Source organism: Bubalus kerabau, chromosome 12, assembly GCF_029407905.1.
Source record: "Bubalus kerabau isolate K-KA32 ecotype Philippines breed swamp buffalo chromosome 12, PCC_UOA_SB_1v2, whole genome shotgun sequence".
In the NCBI taxonomy this organism is placed as follows: domain Eukaryota; kingdom Metazoa; phylum Chordata; class Mammalia; order Artiodactyla; family Bovidae; genus Bubalus; species Bubalus kerabau.
In genome coordinates this window covers 56,698,532-56,726,292 of record NC_073635.1, presented here as the reverse complement: position 1 = coordinate 56,726,292, position 27,761 = coordinate 56,698,532, and the positions used below count along the sequence as shown (strand labels likewise).

Sequence of the window (27,761 nt, the reverse complement as noted above, 5' to 3'; positions counted from 1 at the left end):
GAACACACAATTCTCCTGGATAAAACATATACCAAAAAAACCCTAGTACAAATGGAGTATGTGAGACTTTGCTGGGTAAAGTCAGTGTAGAGGAGAGAAATTAATACATTCTGATTGGGAGAATCAGTGTAAATTTTATATCAGACTTTATTTTAAATGATATTATGTATACATAAATGATATTATTTATATGTGTGTGTTCGTATGTACATGCATAACACAGAGGCACAACAGTGTGTGTTTAGACAATGAGAACTCAATTGTAGTTGATGACTGCAAAAAACATTTGATTTTAGATGGAGATTTCCTAATAGAATATATGTTATGAAAAATAAATTTCTCTACCTCCTTCTCTTAACCTGAAAACAGTATTTCACACTAGAGCTATTTGATTTTCCAGGTCTAAAACTGATGTCATCAATTACTCAATTTCAGATGATTTAGAAAATATTTGCTTTTAAATATAATTCTAAACATAATTCTCTTTAAAATATTACTTAAATAATTAAGTCATAATGAGTATTAGTTATTGGTGCAATAAAAGTAGATAGCTTTTTGTATTTATTTTTAAAATTTATTTTAAAAATATTAAATCATCCTTTCAAATGCAACATAAAAATAAGTCTTACTAATATGAATGTTGTAAAATTGAATGGGAAAACTATATTGCATTGCAAAGTGATGCTCCAGGAAGTAACTTACATATAGAATTTTTTCAAATATAACCATGTAATTATTGTTTTAAATATATGATATATTTTAAATGTGATTTGGTTTGATTAATGTCAAAGACAAATATAAATACATCTACTATTGAGATATTTACATGCAGAATTAAGTTATGATATTACTTTTGCAATGTTATTTATTTTATCCATTCTCCAATAAGATTAAATGTTAGCTTAAAATTTAGGCTAATATTTGGAGAAAAGTTATTGGTGAAAAGTCTTCTAATTAGCTATGTCTAGTTTAATATATTTTAAAATAAAAGAAGCAAAGTACTTTGTCACTGAAATCGAAAGTGAAAGCAAAAGTTCTGGAAATTAGTTCTAATTTTAAAAGATTCCAAGAACTTTATTAGATTATTCCAAAGAGTTCAAATTTGAGTTCAGATTCTAGGAATTATATTAATTTTGTCCACACTGAAAATGTGCACAGAATAATTAAAATGAGGTTTTGTTTTTATAGACTATAATAGAATGAAATATGCATGTTAATTTGGAAGGCTGATTAGTCAATTCTGTTTCATTATGGATTATTTGAACACCAAGTAGAAACACAGATTCTGGACACAGAACTAAGGTCAACCTGACTTTTCTGTTGATTATAAAAGATTAAAAGCTAAAAAGAAAATAGTTTTTTGTCAACCCTATGAGAAAAGATATAGATTTCATATATTTATAATAAAACATTTCACTTGACTATGTCACCTTAATAGTTTGCCACTATTTTCCCATTTTAACATACAGAAAATTATGTGTTACTCTCTGCCTTTGTGTACTATTAGTTTCTAAATTTATGTAACTACATTAATGACAGAATTAGCATTTGACAAATTATATTAATGTAAATATTAGATTAATAGAAAATCAGTATTAAATTTTTATGTATGTAATGAAGACCTACTGAATGAAATGACATTTTTCCTCTAATGAAAAATTCTCTTCAGTTAGAGCTCCACTTTTTCTTCAATTATTATGCAAAAAAAATTTTTTTAATCTTTATTATTATAACAAAGTTCATACTTTGAACAGCAACAGAAATTATTCTAGCCTAGTTGAGCTGAAGGTATATGTATTAATGGATATGAGGTAAAATGGAGAACCTTGGAAGTACAGGAAATTAGGGTTATAGAATGCATCGCAGGAAACTATACAGATAATACCATGGCTGCCTTCTGTTACAGAACCAGTTTTATCATGGCTGTGTATGAAGCATCTCCCTCTTCTTCTTCTGCAAGTTGATCTCATTATAACTCCCTCCCTCAATTTATGCTAGAGATAATGGCTCCTTTTCATGCCACTCCCCTTCAAACTGTAAACTCTAGGGTAGGCCTCTGATTGGCTGATACAGGTCACATGCTGTGCCGTAAGTGCACCATATTCTGGGAAAGCAAATGTGTGGCCTCCTGTCATGAAGTGAGACTCACCATTTGCAAAATGTAAATATGTAAAGGATGTTTAAATGGTGAAAGATTGAAAAATATCCATTATCAATGCAAAAGTACAACTCCGCCCTTAAGAAGGCAACCTGTAATATTTTATTCTGTGTATTACATGTGAACTAACAGAGTAGACATTTAGTCATATTCTTTATTTTTCTTGAGATATTACTTGAACTTATAAATTTCATGAAAATAGAATAATTCATGGCACATGCAGACCAGCATGATCATTCAGTATATAGTAAAAACATATTGAAATCCTTTCTCTCGTGCCTATTAAGTATAAAATATAAAAAGACACTCAAATGTTTTTCTTATTGTCATAGTTGCAGTTTATCATAATATGTATGCAAGTGAAACTTTGCTTAAATTGGCCTGTTTTTCAATCTGGTTATACCATATACTACTTCTGTGACTTTGGACAAGTTAGTCAACTAATCCAAGGCTCAGTTTTGTGATTTATTTCATTATAATAAAAGCAACTCTGTTGTTATTTATATTTAAAAACATTGCAGAGAAAAGAATTAAGCATAGTGTCTTGCTATTGACCATACAATGAAACATGACTGGCTAAAGAAACAAAGAAACTAAAAGATCAAAGAAGTAGGAAGTTTGTTATTAAGGGGTAATTTTGATGGGCTTCCCTTGTGGCTCAGCTGGGAAAGAATCTGCCTGCAATGTAGGAGATCTGGGTTCAGTCTTTGGGTTGGGAAGATACCCTGGAGAAGAGAAAGGCTACCCACTCCAGTATTCTGGCCTGGAGAATTCCAGGGACTGTATAGTCCATGGGATCTCAAAGAGTCGGACACAACTGAGCAACTTTCACTTCACTTTGTTATTGATAAAATTAGCAAGCTCAAAATATGCTTGACTAATGCTTTCTGTAAGATGCCAAAGACTTGTAAGAGCTTCTGTCATCCATCATCTGAAAACTTGCTCTTAGATAATGCAGAGAGCTTCAGTGAAATAAGAGCATGACTCTATCAGTTGACATATGATGGCTTTATAGTCATCATTCCTCTTTATGTGTAAGGAATACAAAATCACCCAGTGGACAGTGAGCATTGAAATCATGTCCTGGATTGTGTATACAAGTAATCTCAATTTCTGTAGTACAGAAGATTAGCTAATGAGTGCTCCTCTTTACTCAGAAAAATTATTATGAGACATATGGACAAGTTAATGACAGTTTTGAGGAAAGCCAGAAAAATATAAAAGACCAGGTTTGTGTGATGGGTTAAGGCAGTCAACAACACCAAGGTAGAAAGCACAGATTTCAGCTTAAAAAAAAAAAAAAAAAAAAAAAAATATATATATATATATATATACACACACACACACTCTCACAAAAAGCCCCACTTTTTAAAATATATGAGCAAGGTGCTGTGAAGGTATACAGGTAAATCCAATCAATATATTGATAATATATGTGGGTATATATATATATATATAAAGATATATATATATATAAAGTCTAAAATCATAAAAATTATTGAAAGGATGTCATATAGTGATGAGAAGTGTCTCTTTAGTCTGAAGCTATTATATTAAAAAGTCATACTTGAGTACAATTTGTTAGAGCTACAATAATATGAAGGCATTAAAATATTGGAGGAATGTTGATAAAACAAATTTAGTAGTAGGAGACCTTCTTTGCAGTTTTGGCTCTAAAACAGATTTGTTCTTTGACTCTAATAAAATCCAATAAACTTAAGCCTCAGATTTTTAACCTATAAAGTATAGGATCTAGCAAGGTCATTTCTCATCCTGATCTTAAATGATTTTAGTTTTTCATATATTAACTAATTCAATAGCTTGTTCTTAGATCTTGAATTCTAATAGAGCTGACCAAAGCAATAAACAGGTAAACAAATAGGGAAACAACATAAATGCAATGGTGGCAAGCTTTACAAGAATAATTTGTGCGTGATGTGACATTTGCTAGTGAGGAGGGATTGGGGAGATAGAATTACGTTAATAATGATTGCAGATGGCCTCTCTGAGACAGTAATATTCGAGGTGAGAACTGAAGGAAATGGAGGCTGCAGTATTAACAGGAAGAAGAGACTTTCAGGAAGCCAAGCTTACAGGCTAATGTGCTGAGTTAGGAAAGAACCTACTGTGTTTGAACAGTGTAAGAAGGATGGCGGTGGGGCACACTGATTAAGAAGAAATTTTGGAAAAGTAGGTGCTGCTAGTAGTGAAGAACCTGCCTCCCAGTGCAGGAGACATAAGAGATGTGGGTTGGATCCCTGGGTCAGGAGATCCTCTGGAGAAGGAAATAGCAACCCACTCCGGTATTCTTGCCTGGAGAATCCCATGGACAGAGGAGTCTGGCGGGCTACAGTTGCTAGGGTTGCAAAGAATCAGACACAACTGAAGTGAGTTAGCATGCATAGAAGATCTTGTAGTTGAGACTTTATTCTTGGTGTAAAAAGAAGTTGCTAGGGGACTAACACACAGTGTGACATGACTGGATTTATATTTTAAGAAATATCCTTGGGCTGCAGTGTGGAAATGGGTTATAGGAGAGGCAGAAATGAATGAAGACAGTTCAGAGGAGTGTTTTAACCTCTTCTGTGAAGGATGGATTGGGCTAGGGTGGAAGGGGATATGCATTGGTCTGAGAGAAATCTACTTTTGAATTCTTGTAACAGTTTGTTCAGCATGTAATCTGTGTCAGTCTTGTGACTGAAATAATGGCTGCTTTTGGAGATTGTGGTGGACATAGAGATGGGCCTCACAGTCTCTCTGTATCTTCCTTAAAGACTCATTGCACCAGCTGCAGAGAGTGCTGCCAGCAGATGGTCTTCAACTCATCCTCCTCATGGGTTGTCTCAGTTGCAAAGAGCCACCTCCTCCCAGCTCACACTCTTAGGGGGCAGTCTACATTCAGTGACAGGTTAAGTAAGAAGTACAAAGTCTTGTATTCCTATGAGTTTGCTTGAGTCTTCGCTCAGTTCTCCACAGATGTTGTGATCACAGTGACTGCCTTATAAGCATCCTTGATTCTAAGTCCTGTCTCAGAGTCTGTCCTCAAACCCAGACTGTGATGCATAGTGTGGAAGTCAGAGATAATGAAAGAAAGAAGGAATGGGGGATGATTTGTGTTTCACTTACTCTATTTTATAGGTTCCTGTGACATTTCTGAAATGAAGAAGGTTAGGGGAAAATATATGTCAGATTTAACTCAAATACTGCTTTACACATGTTGAATTTGAGGTTGCCTAAGTGACACATTAGTATAAAAATTATTTGGCAGTAGATTATGGGTTTACATCTCATGAGATATATTACACATTTGGGAAGATCCTGAATGTGCATAGCATTTATAATGATGGCATAAGATGGGATAATGCAGGAAGTGTGTGTGAATAATTATGAGAAGGACAAAGAATAAACCCTACATCAAATTAAAGTTTAAATACTGAGAAAGTGCTTCTGGTATCAGCTAAGATATGTAAAGAACTTAGACATTATTATTTCTATTCCTACATCAAGAAAAGGCTGGACAAATTGGAAAACACACCTTTTAGGGGGGTTATAAGAGAAACTTACATTCCAGGGAAAATCTTCACCCCAAAATATAGGAGAAAAGTATATTTAGAGAGAGATACAGCACCTGCTTACATGAATGAGTTTCTGGAGGTTAAGTGTACGTTGGAGTGGCAGTGAGAAACTTCTAGGGGCCATCATGTAGTCTCATAGGCTTTTCCTCCAGGGATTTACCAGGTTCTTGGGATCCTCACCCCCCAAAAAGATCCCGCATGACTTTGGATCTCAGAGGGAAAGAGTGACCATTGTGAAACATACCTAGAAATGTCTCTAAAACAAGGATCTGCACTACAGGGATAGAACAGATTTTGCCAGAGCACAATTCTGAAAACTAAAAAAAGTCAGGGGTGTAGGAAATTTATCCCACTCAAACCCTCTCCAGCCTTCCTGTCTAACCTAAAAGAAAAAGAAAAAACAAATAGTCAAAAGGGAGCATGGCCTCAAGGAAATGGACTGGGAAATATATAGACAGGAAAGGGAGTCTGAGACAGAAGGGAATAAAATGTATGTGAGCAAGGGAAGGGGCAGATCCTTATAAGAGCCACAGGTCTAAGACATGGAACCAGTAAGTTCTGAGCAAGACTGGGGGAGTCTAACTGAAAGAGTATAGACACCCTCATATACTACATCACCATGTCAAGGTAGCTCCAGCGTAACAGTGCATTTCAGCTAAAAGAGCTGTAAGACACAAATTCCACCTGAACATTAGTTTATAGGGAAGTCCATTACTTTACAAAAGAAACACAGGAAAAAACAAACAAACAAAAAAAACAGCACCATGCAAAGAGACACAGCTATCTTGAAAACAAGACTCAGATATGATAGTGGTGTTGGAATAGTCAGTCAAGAATAGCATGATTAATATGTCTTGAGCTCTAATGAAAAGAGTAACAACAATCAAAAATTGTGGACAATGCAAGCAAAGTTAGAAACTCTAAGAAGTAAAATAATTTGTTAGAAATTAAACAAAAAATGTAACAGAAATTAAGAATGCCTTTAGTGATTAAGTGGTAAACTCAACACAGCCAAAAAAATATCACCAAACTTGAATACAAATCAGTAAAGTCACAAACTAGATTGGAAAGAGAATGAATAATGAAAAGAATAGCAATGTAAACTAGAAGATGAAGGCCTGTGGGACAATATCAAAGAGTGTGGCCACAAAAAGAATAAGAGAAAGAGAATGAAGAAGAAATACTTAAAGAAATAGTATTAGACAGTTTTGCATACTTAATACCAGATACCGAACTAAATATCCCAGAAGCTTTGGATGCACCAAATATAAACAAATACCAGTATGTCTGTAAAAGAGACTATCAAATTCAGCAGTAGAAAACTTCAAAGAGAAAATCTTGAAGGAAGTCAGAGAATTAAAAAATGCCTTATAGAGGAACCAGGGATAAGAACTACAGCAAAATTTTCATCAGAAACATGCAAGTAAAAAGAGAAGACTGAAATAGTTAAGAGGTTAGTAGGAGTTGTGGGAGACATCAATCTAGAATTCTATTTCAACAGATAGTATCCTTTAAAACAAAACTGAGAGAATTCATTACCAGAAAATTTATCAATAAAGACATGTTAGTAGAAAATATACAGGCAGAATAAAATTGAAGTAGATCAGAATCTTGGGTCTATAATAAAAGGAAGAGCACTGGAAAAGGAATGTTGAAGGTAAGACACATCTTTTATATTTTATATTCTTCATTGACCTGAAATTAAGAGATTGTTTTAAACAATAGTATTGACAAGTGGCTCGGTGGTAAAGAATCTGCCTGCCAATTCAGGAGACACAGGTTCAATCCATGGGTCCGGAAGATCCCACGGAGAAGGAAATGGCAACTCACTCCAGTATTCTTGTCTGGAAAATCTCATGGTTAGAAGAGTCTGGCAGGCTACAGTCCATATAGTTGCAGAAGAGCTGGATATGACTTAGTGACTAAACAACAATAACAAGTTGACAATGTATTATATGATTTAAGAAGTAGTGTCTCAAGGAAAGGGAGGGAGAAACTGAGAGGACTCCGTCAGAAGGTACCTTCTAACATATGTACTACATATGATGTGAAATAATTTTCTTTGAGGATAACTTTACTTTAAATGCTCATTTTAAACTGGTGGATAACCACAGACATTTCTTTTAAAGATGTGTAGTTGATATGCTAAGAGAGAAGATAAAATGGAACAATATAACATGCTCAATTAAAACAGAAGGCAAGAAAAAAAAAAAGACAGTAATGATGCAAAAGAGTTATAAAGATACTTATCCAAATATATCAATAATCATTTTAATAAATCTGAGAAGCTTAAAACACTAGTTTAGAGAAATTTATCTATGGTTATTTTCACATTTGGGGGAAATGGAAATATATAAGAATAAATTACAGTGTATTCAAGGCTAGGGAGTTTACACATATTTCCTGTCATAAAGGGATAACAAATATCAAAGGCAATGCTTATGTCCAGGGAACAAATCTTCAACCACTAAACTAGAATTTATATCTCAAACTAGATTTCTTAGACCAGCCTAGACTTTATAAAGTTGTAGATTTGCTAACATGTTGAGGTCTGAACACCAAAGTCCCTATTAACCCATGCTTTTGACTTAGCAGAGATAGAACTTGTTTCTTCCTAACTTTGTTTATATCTTTCTTAGTAAAAAGGGAATATACTCATGTAATTTTGAACCATGACCCAGTACATTTTCCTTCATTAAATAGTACTTGTATTTGATATACACTCACACATAAAGAATCTCTAGGCTTGGTACAGGCTGGGTACTGATTATCACTAATGAATATAAGATTTCACAAGTGACTGGAAAACCATGCTTAGTATACAGTTGCTGGAGACTTTTGTGAGAAGATTAAGTATAAAGAATATTCACAATGACTTCAGGTGAAATGGCAAAAAAAAAATGATTAAATATGTTTAATAAGAAGAGGTAAAAATCTTAAAATGGGTTAAAGCTACCAAGATATGTTAAGGATTGATATCCATGCCACTGCTGCTAAGTCGCTTCAGTCATGTTCGACTCTGTTGCGACCCCATAGATGGCAGCCCACCAGGCTCCCCCATCCCTGGAATTCTCCAGGCAAGAGTACTGGAGTGGGTTGCCATTGCTTTCTCTGGATATCCTTGCTATATATCTGTTATTCATACACATATGTATCTAAGGCTTAGGCATGCATTTCTATGTCTTACTGCAAAATACTTATGTGAAAACTTCAGAAATACTTGACACACAACGTGGAAGTCTTACAATTAATATTTTATAAACCTTTAAAGTCTCATAATTTCTACAGTTATAAAAATTAGCATTCCTACCTAGACTAAGTCAGAAAAATAGCTCTTTATAGTTGATGCTGAAGTCTCTTGGAGATAGTAAAACAGCATAATCTTTTCTTCTCTGAAATACATCATTAAGGTTTATTTAAAGAAGAATATTCAATCAGATTTAATTTGCTTCAAGAGACAGACAAGGAGCCTCATTATTTTTACGTACATGATGTCAATTTGATCTAAGCCACTCTCTTTCAAGTGTCATAATAGGGAAAGGTATTTAATGTGGGGGAGTGCTTCTTATAACAATCCTAAAACTAACCACTTCCTGTATACTCTTAAGACACTGTTCTCTGTGTGTTTTAATCCCTTTAATCCTCACAAAAGCTTTATGACATAGTGATTTGTTTGAAGACTTGAGCATCCAATGTAATCGTAGAAGTGGGATTTCACTTTTGAGTCCAGAGACTGCTGTTTTAACCAAACTTCAGTCCAGGAATGCTCCCTCCCTTCCATTCCTGTTTCTTCATACTGCATCTAACTGCATGTGACCAAAATTCACCTGGGACTTTAATATTATGGTTCAACACAAAAATTAGGGGAGACTTATTTTCCAAGAATAAGGAGTCTGTATTTCTTCTTCTGAATAACAGAAATAATATTGGGACTTTAAAACTTGTATTAATGCATTTTCAATCAAAATGTTTGCTTACTATTTGATTTGGTATACATTTCATGCTGCTTTGAAATAGAATTTGTCATGTTTGGTAGAATACCTTGATTCAATATTATGAAAGGTCATATTCATAAATTTCCTAATGTTAGTAAAAGCTAAAGTTAAAAAAATTATCTTAGTCAAACCTTTATAGAGAAAGTTTGAAATGGATTTCCAATTAATACTTGAAAGGTCAGACAACACAGATGACTTTTTGCTGTCAGGTTAAACATGACAGAAAAATAGAAGGAAAAAATCTTTTAAAATAGCTTAAATATATCATTTCAATTTAGTACTTTATTTCTCGTAACAAACTAAAGTTATATCTATCCTGAAAAGGTTAATAAATCTTCTTTTAAGAACCTATATTTTTACCTGTGATCAAGTGAAATAAATAGATGGAAAGGTGGTGTTTTTTTAAAAAATCAGTAAAAAGTCACAAAGTAGTTTCCTATGTGATCCTGTTGCATGGGAAATCTTAGAAAGTAAATATAAATAAATAAGCTAGTCAGGTGGATTTGGGAAGGCAGAGAGTTAATGTGACTGATACAAATCATCATGGCACACTAGAGACTTCTAATCATGAGGCTAATTACTCTTCTGGCTGTTTCTAATCCCCTGATTTGTTTGATGAGAAGCACTGGTTGTGGAGTGATGTTTGGGGACAGAGACTTGTCTGTTCTAAAAGGCAGTTGATTTGAGCAGGAAAAGTCCCTTGGAGGTTCTCAAATGGTTGAGAGAAATACTGAGTATCTATCACCTATAAATATATGGACATGAATTGAATGGGAAAATGGAAACTATAGATTCTGAAACAAGTTTATCTAAACTACAAAGACTAATAATACTTAATTAAAAAGGATTAGGATTTATCCAGGACTTTTCAAGGCAAAATAAGCAAACTAAGGAAGATCTTTATGAATGACTTAGGAATGGAGGTTAGGTGACTACTTGTAGAAAGTAGGCAACCATGAGAAAAATCAGTGAATTTCCAAGTCAAAATAAAGCAATTATGTAGTTTAAAAATGCATGAATGAATAGATAGCAGGGTCAAGGCCTTCCTAGATATTTTAAACACCAAGAGCTGAGTTCATCAAGAGATTTATAAATTGCATTTCAGTGAAATGCCACAAGAAGTTACCAACAGCAGCCATGTGTAAGTCCCTCCTAGGTTTAAAGAAGCAATGGCTTTAAGAAAAATGCCTCTTGGAGAAATGTGAGGTATCAAAGGGAAGACCAAAAATACGACTTATTTGATATTCACAAAGACAAACCATTTTTAATTTTAGTTTTTGTATCAATACCTGTCTGTGAAAGAAAAGGATTACATATTGTTACCATTTTGCTTTCTTAAAATTTTGCATTTTTAGAAATTTAATACATTAAGTTTTACTTATGATGCATTAAATGATAAATTAAGTAATAATCATTGTCAACACTCTAGGAAATATCTTTTTCATTTATTTTTTACAAGCAACAAAAAAAGAAAGATTTTCACAAGTTAATGATTCAGTAAGCAGTAGGGTATTTGTTACCCTTTCCTCAGACTCCTCCTGCAGTGAATTCAAGGACTTAGAGCCAATATATATGCATAGAATAAAGCATTTTCTGGTGTGTGGTAAATAGGCACATTTTGGAATTTCTAAGGATTATTTATGTTAAAATGCAAAGAGTTTGCAACAGATAAATCATTTATATGCACAGTAGAAAACATAGTTCTTTTTTTTTTTTTAATAAATTCTGACTGACAAAGCATAACAGGGATGTTAGTACTCTTAAAAACCTGACAGCTTTTTACCTCTTTTTCCATTGCTAATATGGGGGCAGGGTATATCTTGCTTTCTGATGCAGTTCCCAGAATAACATTTGTCTTGGTAATTGACCAGGAAGACTTACCTTTAGAAAAAAAATGAGTGAACCATAGTAAAATAAATTTAGAAGAGTAAAAGTATTCATAATTATTATTTTAAATAAGTTGGTTAATTTCTAATATAACTTTGACTTATGTTTCATTCAAAATCTTACCCCAGGTATGATTATTTTGAATATTAAATTTGTTTCAATGAATTTGCCCTAAGAATATGACTCATTATTTTACCAGAAAATATTACTTGCATTTATTTGCTTTATGTAAGATATGTGTTTCAGGATGACTAAATAAGACATATAGAACAACCCTTTGGTATCTGGGTTTTCTACATAGGTATTAAGGAGCTTATGCAAATATGTTGGTTTATAGTGTATTTCTTTTTGTAGCATAAGGTTCATTTTCTAGAGTACTTTATTGCTTTGACTCATGACTCCTCTGGATATTCTACCTGTACCACTTTTCTTTCAAAATTTTGTGTGATTCTGAATATGTGAAATTGTCATGTGGATCACAGTTTATGAGAAAATTTGGCTAGCAAAATTACTATCTATTTAATTCAGAGCTATATAAAATTTTTATCAGAATAAGTATAAAATATAAGATACAGTATATTATACATGATTTCCTGCATCTATGATAGGAAGAAAGTTGGTAGAAATTTTCTTAAAGGAGACAAAATCCTGTTTTATACTAAAGATCTAAAGAAGGAGATGTGACGAAGAATATTATTAGAATATTTTTGTTTGTAGTGAATATTGCTTCCTTTATTACTAGTGCCAAATAAAATACGAACAATTTAATGTCAAATTTGTCATAACACAAATTTTATGAGTGAAAAGTTCGTCCAGAATTAGCCTTGTCACTTCATGTAAGTGAGTCGCATGAACTATTATGTTAAAATAGTGGATGTCCTTGAAAAAAAAAAAAAAGTCACATTCACTCTTCAAATGCACATGCTGAACTGTTTTATTTCCTTGTTTGTTGCTTTAATAATTGCAGTATAGCACATTATACAAATTTAGGTAGTTGAAGGAAATACCAGTACAACTTTTAAAATACAGTGTTTCCCAAAAATGCTTTAAAATTGGTTAAAGCTTTTTTTAAAAAACAAAAACTCTGCCTGTCACATATACTAGGAGAGAAAATTGCAGTTCTTAGAATTTCTATGAAAATTTGTGCATGATAAAATAGTCATGGAATATTGGAGCTTAAATACAAGTTTAAGGTCATTCAAACTCTGCTTGATGATCAGCAGGCTTCCTTCCTATTTTCTGTAAACAGGAGGATATCCTCATCAGGTGCTTCTGGTTGTTTCACTTTGGTACTGGAACTGAAAAGGCATGTCTTAGACCTACCACCAGACAAGGCAATGGCACCCCACTCCAGTACTCTTGCCTGGAAAATCCCATGGACGGAAGACCCTGGTGGGCTGCAGTCCATGGGGTCGCTAAGAGTCGGACACGACTGAGCAACTTCGCTTTCACTTTTCACTTTTCACTTTTATGCACTGGGGAAGGAAATGGCAACCCACTCCAGTGTTCTTGCCTGGAGAATCCCAGGGACGGGGGAGCCTGGTGGGCTGCCGTCTACGGGGTAGCATGGAGTCGGACACGACTGAAGTGACTTAGCAGCAGCAGCAGCAGACCTACCACAAGGTGCTGCATGGAGTAAAACTCACATATAGTCTGGACTACCCTGAAAAGGACTAAAACTGAGGCAGGAGGTAGATGTCACCTGCCCCCCAGGATAAAGCAATTGGAGACTCAATCCTGATTGACCCAAACTCCAAGACAAGAATAGCAGGACAACTAAGGGAGGACGCTGGGTGCTGCCCAGACCACATACTTCTTTTCTCACAGTCAGTAGATCTCCCTGACCACACATGCACAGAAAAGGCACCTTGCAGGCCAAAGATGGAGCAATGTTAAGGGATGTTCTACCCAGAGACCTCTTTGGTAGGATCCATCTTGGCTAAGAGATACATGTGCCTACATGGAAGGATCCTGAGATATACTAAATATGGACTGTGAACCAGGCAAATCAAAATGATTGTCCAAAGGAAACCCAGAAGAAATACCCCATGAAAAGGACTCAAACTACCACAAAACTAAAATATTTCAAAGTGTTCTAATACAATTTCTTCAACAAGTGAAAAGTTTTTCTCCTTTTTAATTCATATTGGGAAATCCCCTGGTAATTATACATAATCTACCTCCTGCAGTGAAGGCAAACTTGAGAATAATACTAAGGACACACACATTTACTAGTAGCCAGGCACTTAAAAGAAAAACAGCAAAATATATTTGTAAAAAATTAATCAGTAGATATATCAAATAAGGTCAGGAGACCAGAAAAAAGAGCTCCCTACAACCAAAGCAGAGCCAAACAGGAATAAGAGAGGCTCTTCTTTCCTGACAGGGAGCCCATGGACTATATAGTCCATGGAATTCTGCAGACCAGAATACTGGAGTGGGTAGCCTTTCCCTTCTCCAGAGGATCTTCTCAACCCAGGGATAATGCAGGTCTCCTGAACTGCAGGCAGATTCTTTACCAGCTGAGCCTCAAGAGAAGCCCAAGAATATTGGACTGGGTAGCCTATATCTCCAGTGGATATTCCCTACCCAGGAATCGAATTGGGGTCTCCTGCATGGCACATGGCAGGCAGATTCTTTACCAACTGAGCTATCAGGTAAGCCCTGGACAGGGACACAACCAACAAAAAGCTGTGGATTTGTTTCTTTGTTTTTTACTGTAGACCCCCCAACCCCCCTTTTCCCCTCTATAAAAAAGTTCTTCCCTTGCAGCACAGGGATTTGCATGTGACTCACCATGGTGGCATTGGAGAAGGAAATGGCAACCACTCCAATGTTCTTGCCTGGAGAATTCCAGGGATGGCAGAGCCTGGTGGGCTGCCGTCTGTTGGGTTGCACAGAGTCAGACATGACTGAAGTGACTTAGCTGCAGCAGCAGCACCATGATGGCAGACCCAGAATTGCAGTTCTCTGTTGACCCAAATAAATCCATGTGTGCTGGAGAAATATCTGGCAGTCTTCTTGTGTTAAGTCAACAGATTCTTTCTACAGCTCAGGTAAGTATCACTCTGCCCTTAGACACTATAGCTTGTAAGCTGCTGCTGCTAAGTCACTTCAGTCGTGTCCAACTCTGCGTGACCCCAGAGGTGGCAGCCCACCAGGCTCCCCCATCTCTGGGATTCTCCAGGCAAGAACACTGGAGTGGGGTGCCATTTCCTTCTCCAATGCATGAAAGTGAAAAGTGAAAGTGAAGTCTCTCAGTCGTGTCCGACTCTTAGCGACCCCACGGACTGCAGCCTACCAGGCTTCTCTGCCCATGGGATTTTCCAGGCAAGAGTACTGGAGTGGGTTGCCATTGCCTTCTTCAAGCAAGCTGCAGGAAAGTTTAATTCCAAGGCAAATGAGAAAATATTTTGTTTTCAGGACCAGTCATACTTCTTGGCTAGTAAACAGGAAATAGATTTTTCCCTGAAAACAGGGGGCCAACAGAACAATAAATCTCAAATCTATACTGAAATTATTAGTCTGACCTATTTGTTATACAGTTTGATGCAACGAGAATAGGATAATGTGTGTGTGTGTATACACATGTGTACACATGGACATATATATATATATATACATTTAAAAAATATATTCATAGTTAAATTCATATTCATACATTCATTCTTAGCATATTTCACTGACTGTTGAAAATGTAAAGTAACTTTCATTGGAATGTTGATTCCTGATTAGAGTATTTCAAATGTTAACTAATTTCTGCTAGTGGGTAAATTAAAGATAATTTGCATATACATATATACCATACTATTTATACTGAAGTATTTTAAAAGCAAAATACCATAGAGTCAGTTAAAAAAAGAAAGACATGTGGTGAGTTTCATTCATTTTTTTTTTTATTCAATAAACATGCCAGGAACTATTCTAAACTTTAAGGATACCAATGAAACAAAACAACAAAAACTTTGATTGCTAATGGAGAGAGATGCAGTAGAATGGGATAAAGGAGAAGGAAAGATGTCTTTTTAGTAGAGGAATCAAAGAAGTCTTAGTAAAAATAGAACATTTAACTATAATAAAGAGGACAGCTGATAAAGTCAAATAGATTTACAAAAGCCTTCTTGCTCAAATTTCAATTTTACAAATAAATTACCTTCTGGGTTCTTCTTTTTCTTAGATTAGAGCATGCTTTGGGGGCAATTTCATTGGTAGCCCACAATCCCATAATTGATGCCCACTATTATTATATTTTTAGTTTATGCTTAATCTGGGATATCAGAGAAGGCGATGGCACCCCACTCTAGTACTCTTGCCTAGAAAATCCCATGGATGGAGGAGCCTGGTAGGCTGCAGTCCATGGGGTCGCAAAGAGTCAGACACGACTGAACAACTTCACTTTCACTTTTCACTTTCATGCCTTGGAGAAGGAAATGGCAACCCACTCCATTGTTCTTGCCTGGAGAATCCCAGGGACGGGGAAGCCTGGTGGGCTGCCTTCTATGGGGTTGCGCAGAGTTGGACACGACTGAAGCGACTTAGCAGCAGCAGCAGCAATCTGGGATATTGATCAATAACAGCTCTTTAACTTCTCTTCAGGAATTACAACTAAGCTGTCTTGCTATAGAGGTTTTTTTCAAAATGCTCTCTTGACCCAGTTTTGAGGCACTGGCTAAATACTGGTAAATTCTATTTCTTGAAGAGTGGATTACATATACACCTCAACCACTTCTTTCAGGCTCTGGGTCTCTCCAGAGGAGGTACCAGATGCTGGAGAAGCTCCCTCTGCCCTGGAGCTTGAAATCATTCAAATTAGCCAACCTCTAGGTTGTGCTAGTGATAAATGCAAGAGACATAAGAGATGCAGATTCAATCCCTGCTGTCGGGAAGATCCCCTGGGGAGGAAATAGCAACCCACTCCAGTATTCTTACCAGGAGAATCCCATGAGCAGAGGAGCCTGGCAAGCTACCGTCCATAGGGTCACAGAGTCAGATACAACTGAAGCAATTTAGGATGCAGTACGCTTGCTGGAGCCTGGAAAACCTAGCTGACCCCATTCTCTTGGGGTTCCAGTGCTGCAGTTCCAGCCGTGTCACTCTGTCATGGTCCTGCCTGGCCACCTTATCACATTTGGAGCTGAAAGTAACAAAGTTATACCTTTTCTTGATCCAAGCGTGTGGGTTGTAGTTTACCATCTAAATAATCTCTAAATCTTATAAAACAGTTAGCACTGTGAGCAGAATAGTCAACTCTTGGATAGCTTTGTGGTCTTATTAGTTGGTTCCAAACTACCACAAGAGTGACTTGAGACTTGTTCGCTACTCTGTCTGCCAGTGGCTACCGCTATTCTCTCTATCCAAATTTTCTAAGTGTGGGAATATTCAGAACAAACAGTGCTAATTGGCTACACCCCAGGGGCTAGTTACTAGCTCAAGTGGGGACTTTGGTGCAATAGAAGTGATGGGCCACTCTAGCCATTTCCTGGCTGGGACTTTCCTGTGTGCTTCCTGTCACAGCCTGCACTTGCTAGAGGCTTATGTCAGGGGCTGTCCCTTCTTCAGCAGTGTTATTTCGTTATTCTGGCTAGAACGCTGGTGTGTCTGTGTTTCAGGCCTCCCCTTTGCAGAGGAAGCCATTGGTTGGGCTCCTCCAGGTTAAAGAAATCCCACTCTGGTCTCGTCCACAATGTTCAGATAGGGATAGTGGTCTTCTTCACTGTTGCATACTCAGCCGCTGTCACCAGGGATTTTCATGTTCTCAGACGCTTAGAGGTATTGTCAGTTATACCCCCGGATTCCAGCAGTAGCCCAATGTTTAATTCAGAGAGTGTAAGGGGACAAATATCTCATCTTCACACCTGCCCCTTAAGAACTCTTGCTGAAGTTACATAGTTGTTGAAATAATAAGGATCCTCCTTGCCATTCTGTGTGGGCCTTAGTAAGTATCACCCTCCATCACCAAGCGAAGGGACTGATACTATGGACAAGTGGGCTTACTGCACCATCCCAGAGAGAATCCGCTATATAGCTCTCAAAGTACAATTCCAACCCTGAGAGGTTGGCTAAGAAGTCTTGAAAGAAAATGGCTGCCAATGAACTAATTCCTGCCATCTGGCAGCTTGCATTTGTAACTAAGCTGACTTTTCTTCCCCTGTTAGTAGTTGAGATGTTAATGGAAGGAGAGAGTACATAGCAGACACAGTGGAGCATAGTAATAATACGAGGTACTTGAGTCCAAAATTCCTTCTAAATGTTTTACCATGCACTTCCCATCTAAGTAAAACATTGATTTATATTGCAGAAACTCTTTTACATTGCTGCAAATTTTCAGAGTTTGCTTAGCCCAATTTCATATTTTAAATCGCCCAAAGGTAGAAGCCAAGGTAGAGAACATCTAATTGGTATCTAAGTGGTAGGGTAGATTGCTAAATCCAGTGGTTATCAAATAAAACTTCAAATCTTCAGAGAGATTATGATTTGAGACATCTGTGTTTATGAGACTCTGAAGGTTGGTGAGAATAAATTTATTAAAAGCCTAATAAGAATTTGGCAGTTGTATGGTCATTGAAATGCAGTACCTATGAAAACATTCAGAAAATTCTCAAGAACACACACACAAATCACTGGAACCACAATGTAAGGTAGTGAAGATTTGTTTTTTCCAGAACTGGCACTCTTCTCAATGTACATTGCAAATATCATTTTGGATGTTAAAAACAAAGGTTATCTCAGTAAGATTAGAAATCAGAGAAAGGGAGGGTGCTGGTGATGAGTCTGTGTCTGCATTTTCTAGTTTTCTGTTTCCCAAATCAGTGTTGTATCTGCTTGCAATCTCCACAATTGTACATGCTGAGTGTTTTGTTTCTAAAACTCCGTGTTTTAAACCTACCTCTTAACCATTGATCTCTGACTAATGCCTATACCAGATCTACCTTAGCAAGTTGCACATTCTTCAGTTGACTCCTGTTCCTTCTTATTCCTTCTTTTGGCACCAATTCCTGATTTTCTTCTGGAAATCCCTTCCTCTCCTGCCTTTTGAGTCTATCTGCTTTACGTGGGTTTCCTCTTGAAAACAGATAGCCTGTAAGAGAATAATGGCTTAGAGTAAGGTGCCCATTTGGTTCATTTGACCAGAGACAGTTCTGATTCACACCTGTTATACTTGTTGAATTATTCTTAGTTCTATTGCACTCTAAGGCAGCCTTTGTTGTTGTTCAATCACTCAGTCATGTCTAACTCTGTGATCTCATAGACCATAGCATGCCAGCCTTCCCTGAGTTTGCTCAAGCTCATGTCCATTGAGTCGGTGATGCCATCCAACCATCTCATTCTCTGTCCCTCCTTCTCCTCCTGTCCTCAATCTTTGCTAGCTTCATGGTCTTTTCCAATGAGTCAGTGCTTTGCATCAGGTGACCAAAATATTGGAGCTTCAGCTTCAGCATCAATCAATCCAATGAATATTCAGGGTTGATTTCCTTTAGGATTGACTGGTTTCATCTCCTTGCTGCCCAAGGGACTCTCAAGAGTATTCTCTAGACCACAGTTTGAAAGCATCAATTCTTTGGCTTTCAGCCTTCATTTTGGTCCAACTCTTACATTTATACATGACTACTGAAAAAAAAAACATAGATTTGACTAGACAGACCTTTGTCAGCAAAGTAATGTCTCTGCTTTTTAATATGCTGTCTAGGTTTGTGATAGTCTTTCTTTCAAGGAGCAAGTGTCTTTTAATTTAATGGCTGCAGCCACCATCCACAGTGATTTTGGAGCCCAAGAAAATAAAGTAATTTTTCCCCATTTTTTTGCCATGAAGTGATGGGACCAGATGCAATAATAATTTTTTGAATGTTGAATTTTAAGCCAACTTTTTCACTTTCAACTTCATTAAAAGGCTCTTGCTTTCTGTCATAAGTATAGTGTCATCTGTATATCTGAGGTTACTGATATATCTCCCAGTAATCTTGATTCTAGCTTGTGCTTCATCCAGGCTGGCATTTCACATGATGTACTCTGCACATAAGTTAAATAAGCAGGGTTTTGTTAAATAAGCTAAATAAGCAAGCATCCTTATTTGAATAATATACACCCAACATAATCCAGAAGTATTTTCCATCCTCTTTGTCACAGCAATTATTTCAGCCATATTTAAAACCATTGAGATATTAGATGTTTGCTGAAAATGCCAGAAGAGAAGCAAGACTTGAAACTTAGAGGGTTTAATAGACACAAGCAGAGAAGAGCCCAGGTCATCAAATCCATTAGCTGCATTAGAAAACAGCAAACACTTTGGAGAGCAAGGCCAGAAAATCTCAATCCTTGTGATAAATTTTATCTTTGATATCCAGGTACCCTTATTTTATATCTGTGATTTTTTCCAGGTTTTGGAGTCAACACATTTTTTTTTTTTTCTTCTCAGCTTTCTAGATCATCCTTTTTTTGTTGTTATTGTTACTTGACACAGACATAGTCTTCATTGGTCCAGGCGAAATTCTTATAACTTAGGATCTGTACTTCCATTTGCTGAAATGCAAAATAATCACAAGACATTTTATTCATGTATAGACGTGCCTTATTACTGTTGTTTAGGAGCTTCCCTAGTGGCTCAGAGGATAAAGCGTCTGCCTGCAATGCAGGTAGACCTGGTTCAATCCCTGGATCAGGAAGATCCTTTGGAGAAGGAAATGGCAACCCACTCTAGTACCTTTGCCCGGAAAATCCCATGGACGGAGGAGCCCGGTAGGCTACAGTCCATGGGGTCGCAAAGACTCAGACACAACTGAGGGATTTAACATTACTGTTGTTTGGCTGCTATTTCATTCCAGTGTTCTATTTGGCTCTTTCTAAATAAATCATATCCAAACATCACTTAAATAAAAAATAAAAACTATCAAAAGCAAGTTTAGCTTCTTGTTTTTTTAAACTTTTGCTATAGTCCTAAGAACCTTTCATTGTCTAAAATTGTATGAAACTATTAAAGTACCTGACCATGAAACATGCCAGTGAATAAAAATACTATTAGTTTTACTGCAAAGTAAATATTTTCACCTATAGACCAATCATTAAGCAGCAGACAGCTATTGTTTATCATGCAAACAAATTCATGTAACTTGAATCAGGCATTTAGCATATAGATTGTTAAAGATAAATATTAACACATATTTGTCATAATACAGCCTTATCAGTGAAGATTGTATGTATTATAAGTAAAGATTAAATGAATTACCAATAAGCAATAACTGAATCAAAAGGGTGAGAATCAACAGAGGTAAAAATTTCCCTTCATTTAATTTATGTAAGATTGAATTGGGTAAGTATAGATAGAAAAAGGATAGCTTATATGTGAAAAGACTTATTGAGTTTCAAGTTTGATTTTTGTCAAGCAATAGTGTGTGTGTGTGTGTGTGTGTGTGTGTGTGTTTTCTTGTTTAATATTGCAAAGCTAGCTTTTAAAAAGGTTATGCTGCACAGGGGAAAAGAAAACTTTGATTCATGTACAAAGGATATTGAAAGCCAGATGTTTTGTCTCAATATATATTGGGATTTCTAATGATTCGTGCGGGACTGCAAATATCCTATGTAAAATGTGGTTGGATGTCAATCAGAGGAGACATAACCATCATTTATTCTACTTGGTAGAGAATTCAACTAGTTTAAGGTCCCTTTCATCTTTCAGTTTATACAGTGCCCCAAGGTGTGAGTTAAATCCTGATTGCAATTACTTTATATAATCACCAAAAGCTGCACTCTGAAATTCCATACTGATAGGTTATCATGTTATTCCCCGGAATAAATAGGCTTGATTCTATGGACTTGCATATACATGATTTTAAATTATCATTCAGTTAGTAACAATTGTAATAAATATATGTATTAGTCATATAGGCTTCACTCATAGCTCAGTTGGTAAAGAATCTGCCTGCAATGCAGGAGACCCCGGTTTGATTCCTGGGTCAGGAAGATCTGCTGGAGAAGGGATAGGATTCCCATTCCAGTACTCTCGGACTTCCCTTTTGGCTCAGCTGATAAAGAATCCACCTGCAATAAGACAGACCTGGGTTCAATCCCTGGGTTGGGAAGATCCCCTGGAGAAGAGAAAGGTTACCCACTCCAGTGTTCTGGCCTGGAGAATTCCAAGGACTGTATAGTCCATGGGGTCACAAAGAGTCAAACATGACTGAGCGACTAATCTATGTTAGACATATAGATTTAGTAAATATATTGGTATTAATGTTAATGAAGCAATTACTAAATTTCTGAGAAATTATATTAGTATTATAATTGAAAATATTGGAAATGGAATTGGAGTTTTAACATGTGAATATGAATAGATATGTTTCAAACATGAATTGTCAGAATTCAATACTGACAGGGAAAATTAATGTTAAGAACACATGGACTTTCAACATACTCTGAGATAAAGATTCCTAGTTGAAATAAAGTGTAAATGGGTTAATTTTTGATGTGTCAGATAAAATGAAGTATCTTGGACCACAAGATTTTATAGAAGCAGAGCTTAACAAAGTCTGTATCAACTAGTGAAGTGCTTGACTCTGGTTGGGTGAACAGTGCACTTTTTTACTATACTAATGAGCTAATATTTCCCTTTGAATTCCGTTTAAAATATATGAGTGCAATATCAAAGAATCATCCATCAATCTAGAATTGAGCTTAATACTGGTCAATTACATTAAGTGAATTATTTGCATTAACTCATAGAACTAGATAATGAGTGAATGCCCACATGGAGTTCTAGGTTAATGCGTATGTATTTCTGACCCTCAACATCAACTCATATTTTAAACTTTTTGGATTATGACTTCTTATTAATAAAGTACCTCATTCATTTTGTGCTAGTTTAATTTAGTTTTCTATCCCTTGATTTGCAGAGTATATTTTGAGTTCTCCCAGCAGAGATGCATGTATTCTGTTATTATGCTGCTATTAATACTTCATGGGAGTCTTTTCAAAAAGCCCATTTCTCTACTAGAGAAAAGTTCACCAATGTGCAGGACATTGCAATTTCCATTCTTACAGCACAAGATAGTATTCCTGTTCTAAGAAGAGTCATTAAAGTTTTCTCAACAAATTGCCTTAGTTTCCTTTCCTACACAACTTCAATATTAGTTTTTATTATATATTTATATTGACCTTTAATATAAAGCCTTAGAAGTGATCATTTTCAGCTGTTATAAAAAATAACATAAAATGATTATTTTGGATATAATCTTATTTTTTTTTACTTTTTTTCTAGTCAAGAATAATGGGATATCGCTTATATGCAGAATGTTTTTTAAAAGTTAAAACTAAATGTATTTAAAAAAAAAAGCAAGCACACTTATAGACTTAAAGAATGAACTTATGTTACTGGGGGGAAGGGTGGGTGGGAGGATAGATTAAAATTTGAGGATTGACATGTACACACTGCCATATTTAAAAGATAATAATAATGATAAATAGATAACCAACAAGTATCTACTGTATAGCACAGGTAATTCTACTGAATGCTAATAATCTTTTCCAAAAGGAATTTGGAAAAGAGCAGATACATGTATAACTCAATCACATTGCTGCACTCCTGAAATCAACAAAGCGTTGTTAAACAATTATACTTCAATATAAAAAAAGTAAAACAACATACCTTCTGCAGATTGAAATATAGCAATTTTGGAAATGCATTAATGGGCTTGAGTTTCAGAAAGTGCCATAGAATGTATTTCAGTAATTAATCCCAGATAAGGAAAATTTCCTGGTGACTCAGACAGTAAAGAATCCGCCTACAATATAGGACAGCAGGGTTCAATCCCTGGGTCAGGAAGATCCCCTGGAGAAGGGAACGGCTACCTACTCCAGTATTCTTGCCTGGAGAATCCCATGCACAGAGAAGCCTGGCAGGTTACAGTCCATGGATTTGCAGAGTCAGACACAACTGAGTGATGAACTTGAGAACTTGAGAAGGCAAATTTCAGTGGCAGAAAATCTTTTAAGAGATGAAACTATCTCAAGTATCAAAGAATTTTGCTAAAGAAACATCACATGGTCTTAAGAGGATTCTCTGGTCTCTGTTCACTCAAGATGATGTCTGTCAACTGAGGACTTCGTGGCCAAATCTCTGCCACCTAGATGAGAAATTTCCAATAGTTTAAAGATTACCCCTTAATTTATAAATTAGAGAAACAAAGCAAAGATTGTTATCCCTAGATAGAGTATTCATTTAAATTGGAACTGAATTAAATCTGACAATTCAAAGAGTAAAAAGCAATCTTGAAACTAAAACAGAAAAACATTCAGTTTTATTTCTGCAGTGGCGTTAAGAGATGAGAACATAAATCTAGAAGGTGTTAGGCTTTCCTACTACTAATACTTTTCTTTATCAAAAGTATTTAAAATTGTAGAAAAATTGGAAGCATAAATCATGAGGATAGTCTAGTCTTCATGTATAAGGTCAGTTCAGTTCAGTTACTCAGTCATGCCTGACTCTTTGGGACCCTATGGACTGCAGCATGCCAAGCCTCCCTGTCTCTCACCAGCTCCCAGAGCTTGCTCAAACTCATATCCATCGGGTCAGTGATACCATCCAACCGTCTCATCCTCTGTCATACCCTTCTTCTCCTGCCTTCAATCTTTCCCAGTGTCAGGGTCTTTTCTAATGAGTCAGTTCTTCGCATCAGGTAGTCAAAGTATTGGAACTTCAGCATCAGTCCTTCTGATGAATATTCAGTTGATTTCCTTTAGGATTGACTAGTTTGATCTCCTTGCATGTATAAGGTGACTTCTCAAAAAATCTGAACATGTTAAAAACAAATAATGTGATTAGAGCCATGGAAGAAATATTATTTTATATTATACCATATTATATGTATCAATTATATCTGTGACTAAAATTATTTACTACTGCTGCTCCTACTAAGTTTCTTCAGTCATGTTCGACTCTGCGCGACCCCAGAGATGGCAGCCCACCAGGCTCCTCTGTCCCTGGGATTCTCAAGTCAAGAATACTGGAGTGGGTTGTCATTTCCTTCTCCAATGTATGCATGTGTGCTAAGTTGCTTCATTCGTGTCCGACTCTGTGTGACCCTACGGACAGCAGCCCACCAGGCTCCTCTGTCCATGGGATTCTCTAGGCAAGAATAGTGGAGTAGGTTGCCATTTCCTTCTCCAAAATTATTTACTAAAATCTTACCAAATATGGGATATCCCTGGTGGTCCAGTGGTTAAGATTTCACCTTCCAATGCAGAGAATGATGATATGATCCCTGGTCATGAAGCTAAGATTCCATGTGCCTCATGGTGAAAAACCAAATCATAAAACAGAAGCAATATTGTAACAAATTCAGTAAAGACTTTAAAAATGGTCCACATCAAAAAAAACTTTAAAATCTTACCAGATAAAATCTTCACAAAATTGACTAGACAGATTTTTTTTTAACTCCAGTGTAATGCATGTGCTGTGCTCAGCTGTGGTGAGTCGCTTCAGACATGTCCAGCTGTTTGTGACCCCGTGGACTGCAGCCCACTAGGCTCCTCTGCCCATAGGGATTCTCCAAGCCAGAATACTAGAGTGGGTTGCTATGTCCTCCTCCAGGGGATCTTCCCAACCCAGGAATCAAACCCAGCTCTCTTGCACTGCAGGTGGATTCTTTACAGACTGAGCCACCAGGGAAGCCTCAGTATAATGCATAAACTATATTATATATTTAATTTTATTTTGCTTATTACTTTAAAAACTGGGGGAAAAAAGAGGAAAAGAAAGTTAAGAGAATCAATAGCATCTCAGAATTGGCCTAGGTGTGTATTTCTAGTCACTTTTTCCCTAAGAGATTACTAGAATTTTGTCTTCTAATATCATATATTTATTTTGTTTTGTATTTAAACTTTATAAAAGTGATATGGCACCCCAGTCCAGTACTCTTGCCTGGAAAATCCCATGGATGGAGGAGCCTGGTAGGCTGCAGTCCATGGAGTCGCTAACAGTCGGACACGACTGAGCGACTTCACTTTGACTTTTCACTTTCATGCATTGGAGAAGGAAATGGCAACCCACTCCAGTGTTCTTGCCTGGAGAATCCCAGGACGGGGGAGCCTGGTGGCTGCCGTCTATGGGGTCACACAGAGTCGGACACAACTGAAGTGACTTAGCATAGCATAGCATATCATAGCATTTTACACCTAGTTTATTTTACTTGTCATATTTGTGAGATTCATCCACAATTTTGCCTGTAGTGGTCATTTTATTCCTTATCATTGTTGACTAGTATTCCATTGGATGAACATGCCAGAATTTATTTATCCCTTCTATTGTTGATAAATGGATTAATTTTTAGTTTGTGGTTACTGCAAATAACATTGGTATACACATATATGTGCATTTTTTTAAGGAAATATGTTTGCCTTTTTTGTAGGAATAAATTTAGGAGTGGAATTGCTGGACTAGTGAATAGTAGTATGCTGCTGCTGCTGCTAAGTCACTTCAGTCGTGTCCGACTCTGTGCGACCCCATAGACGGCAGCCCACCAGGCTCCCCCGTCCCTGGGATTCTCCAGGCAAGAACACTGGAGTGGGTTGCCATTTCCTTCTCCAATGCATGAAAGTGAAAAGTGAAAGTGAAGTCCCTCAGTCGTGTCCAACTCTTTGCGACCCCATGGACTGCAGCCCACCAGGGTCTTCCGTCCATGGGATTTTCCAGGCAAGAGTACTGGAGTGGGGTGCCATTGCCTTCTCCAGAAAAGTATTATATCCAGCACCAATTGATGTAGCATAAAAACTGTTCTCCAGTCAGAAGTGCCAGTGGCAGTAAATGAGAATTCTACTTGCTGCACATCCTCACTAACATTTGATATCATTTGTCTTTTAGGCCTATCCTAAATTGTGAAAAATAGTCTGTTTTCTTTTAAAAGATTTTTTTTAATCTATTGGAACAATTTTTGCCACATCTTGAGCACTTTGTAAATGTTAATTTTATTTTTTATGGATACTATTTTAGTAAAAATAAAAGAGATAAAAACTGGTCCAAACAACATAGAATTCATGGTGCTTTGGCAGTTTATCTCCTAAGTAAGCAAGTAAGTAAAGATACTATTGATATAAACAGAAAATCAAATTTATACCATCTTAAAAAGATTAGGAGGTCTCATTTTAAAATATTCCTAATTTCTGTTTGGCAGTATTGTCAAGGAAGGTACTTTGTGTCCCAGCCTCTTACTGACTTTAGAATTTTGATGTTTTTTATGTGTGTTGCAGATCCATTAAGAATATTTTCAGAATCTTTACATTTATTGTATATTCTTTAATCATGATAGTCATTTCATATTTATTTTGTAAGAGAATAATTATATTTTTTAAATGCCATACTGTTAACATGATAAAGCTAAAAGTAAGTTGAAACCATTTCATTTAAAGATGTAGGAAATTCTTTTTTTTTTTAATTTTATTTTATTTTTAAAACTTTACATAATTGTATTAGTTTTGCCAAATAAGGATTCGAAAGAAATCACTTATTTTTTTAAGAATATTGAGAAAAAATATACCAACATTGAATATCAAATATCTTAGAGTGATATTAATGAATGATTACATTTAAAGCCAAAGCTCCACATTTTCAGTAGTTGGTATATGTTTTATAAGTGAAAGCATATTATTTTAGTAGGAAAAAAATAAAGGATAAAATCATACATCAAAAACTTCTTTATGTTCCATGAACTTGAGAGACTAAAAATATTGCAATTGTCTGTCTTACCAGAAATGGTCCTCAATATTGAGATTGAATTCCCTTGGAAAATAGTTGCAATCAATTTTCATTTGATCCATTCAGCTACTCAATGAGATTAGATGTTATTAAGATTTATAGTCTGACTTCTTGTGCAAATTATAGGTCTCTTGCAAGGGTGAAGACATGGAAGGAGCATGCAGTATATTTCCCATACTTGGTGTTCAGCATTTAAGTGGATACATAAGCTAGTAGTGATCTGATCAGAAGGAAAGGAGAATACCATTTCAATTTGAAAGGAAGCCGTAATGATCTGAAATATTGTTCTTGTAGTTCACTTGGATTCTGCTCAAGCTATAGAAGTGAAAATCTTAAAAGGAAAACAAACACTTATGGGCAGTGAACTTCTTCATTGAAAACTGAGACCCTTTTCTATTATATGACTA

At 36.1% G+C, this 27,761-nt stretch overlaps 1 long non-coding RNA gene across 2 annotated transcripts in view; it reads left to right on the top strand.

The window, feature by feature from the left end:
- Window positions 1-26,962, top strand: part of LOC129624606 (uncharacterized) — an 89,855-nt gene extending 62,893 nt beyond the window's left edge. For both annotated transcript variants that reach the window (XR_008701058.1, XR_008701059.1), the window contains exon 3: window positions 26,012-26,962. This is a non-coding gene — a long non-coding RNA (uncharacterized LOC129624606). The remainder of the gene's footprint in view (window positions 1-26,011) is intronic.
- Window positions 26,963-27,761: the final 799 nt, after the last annotated feature.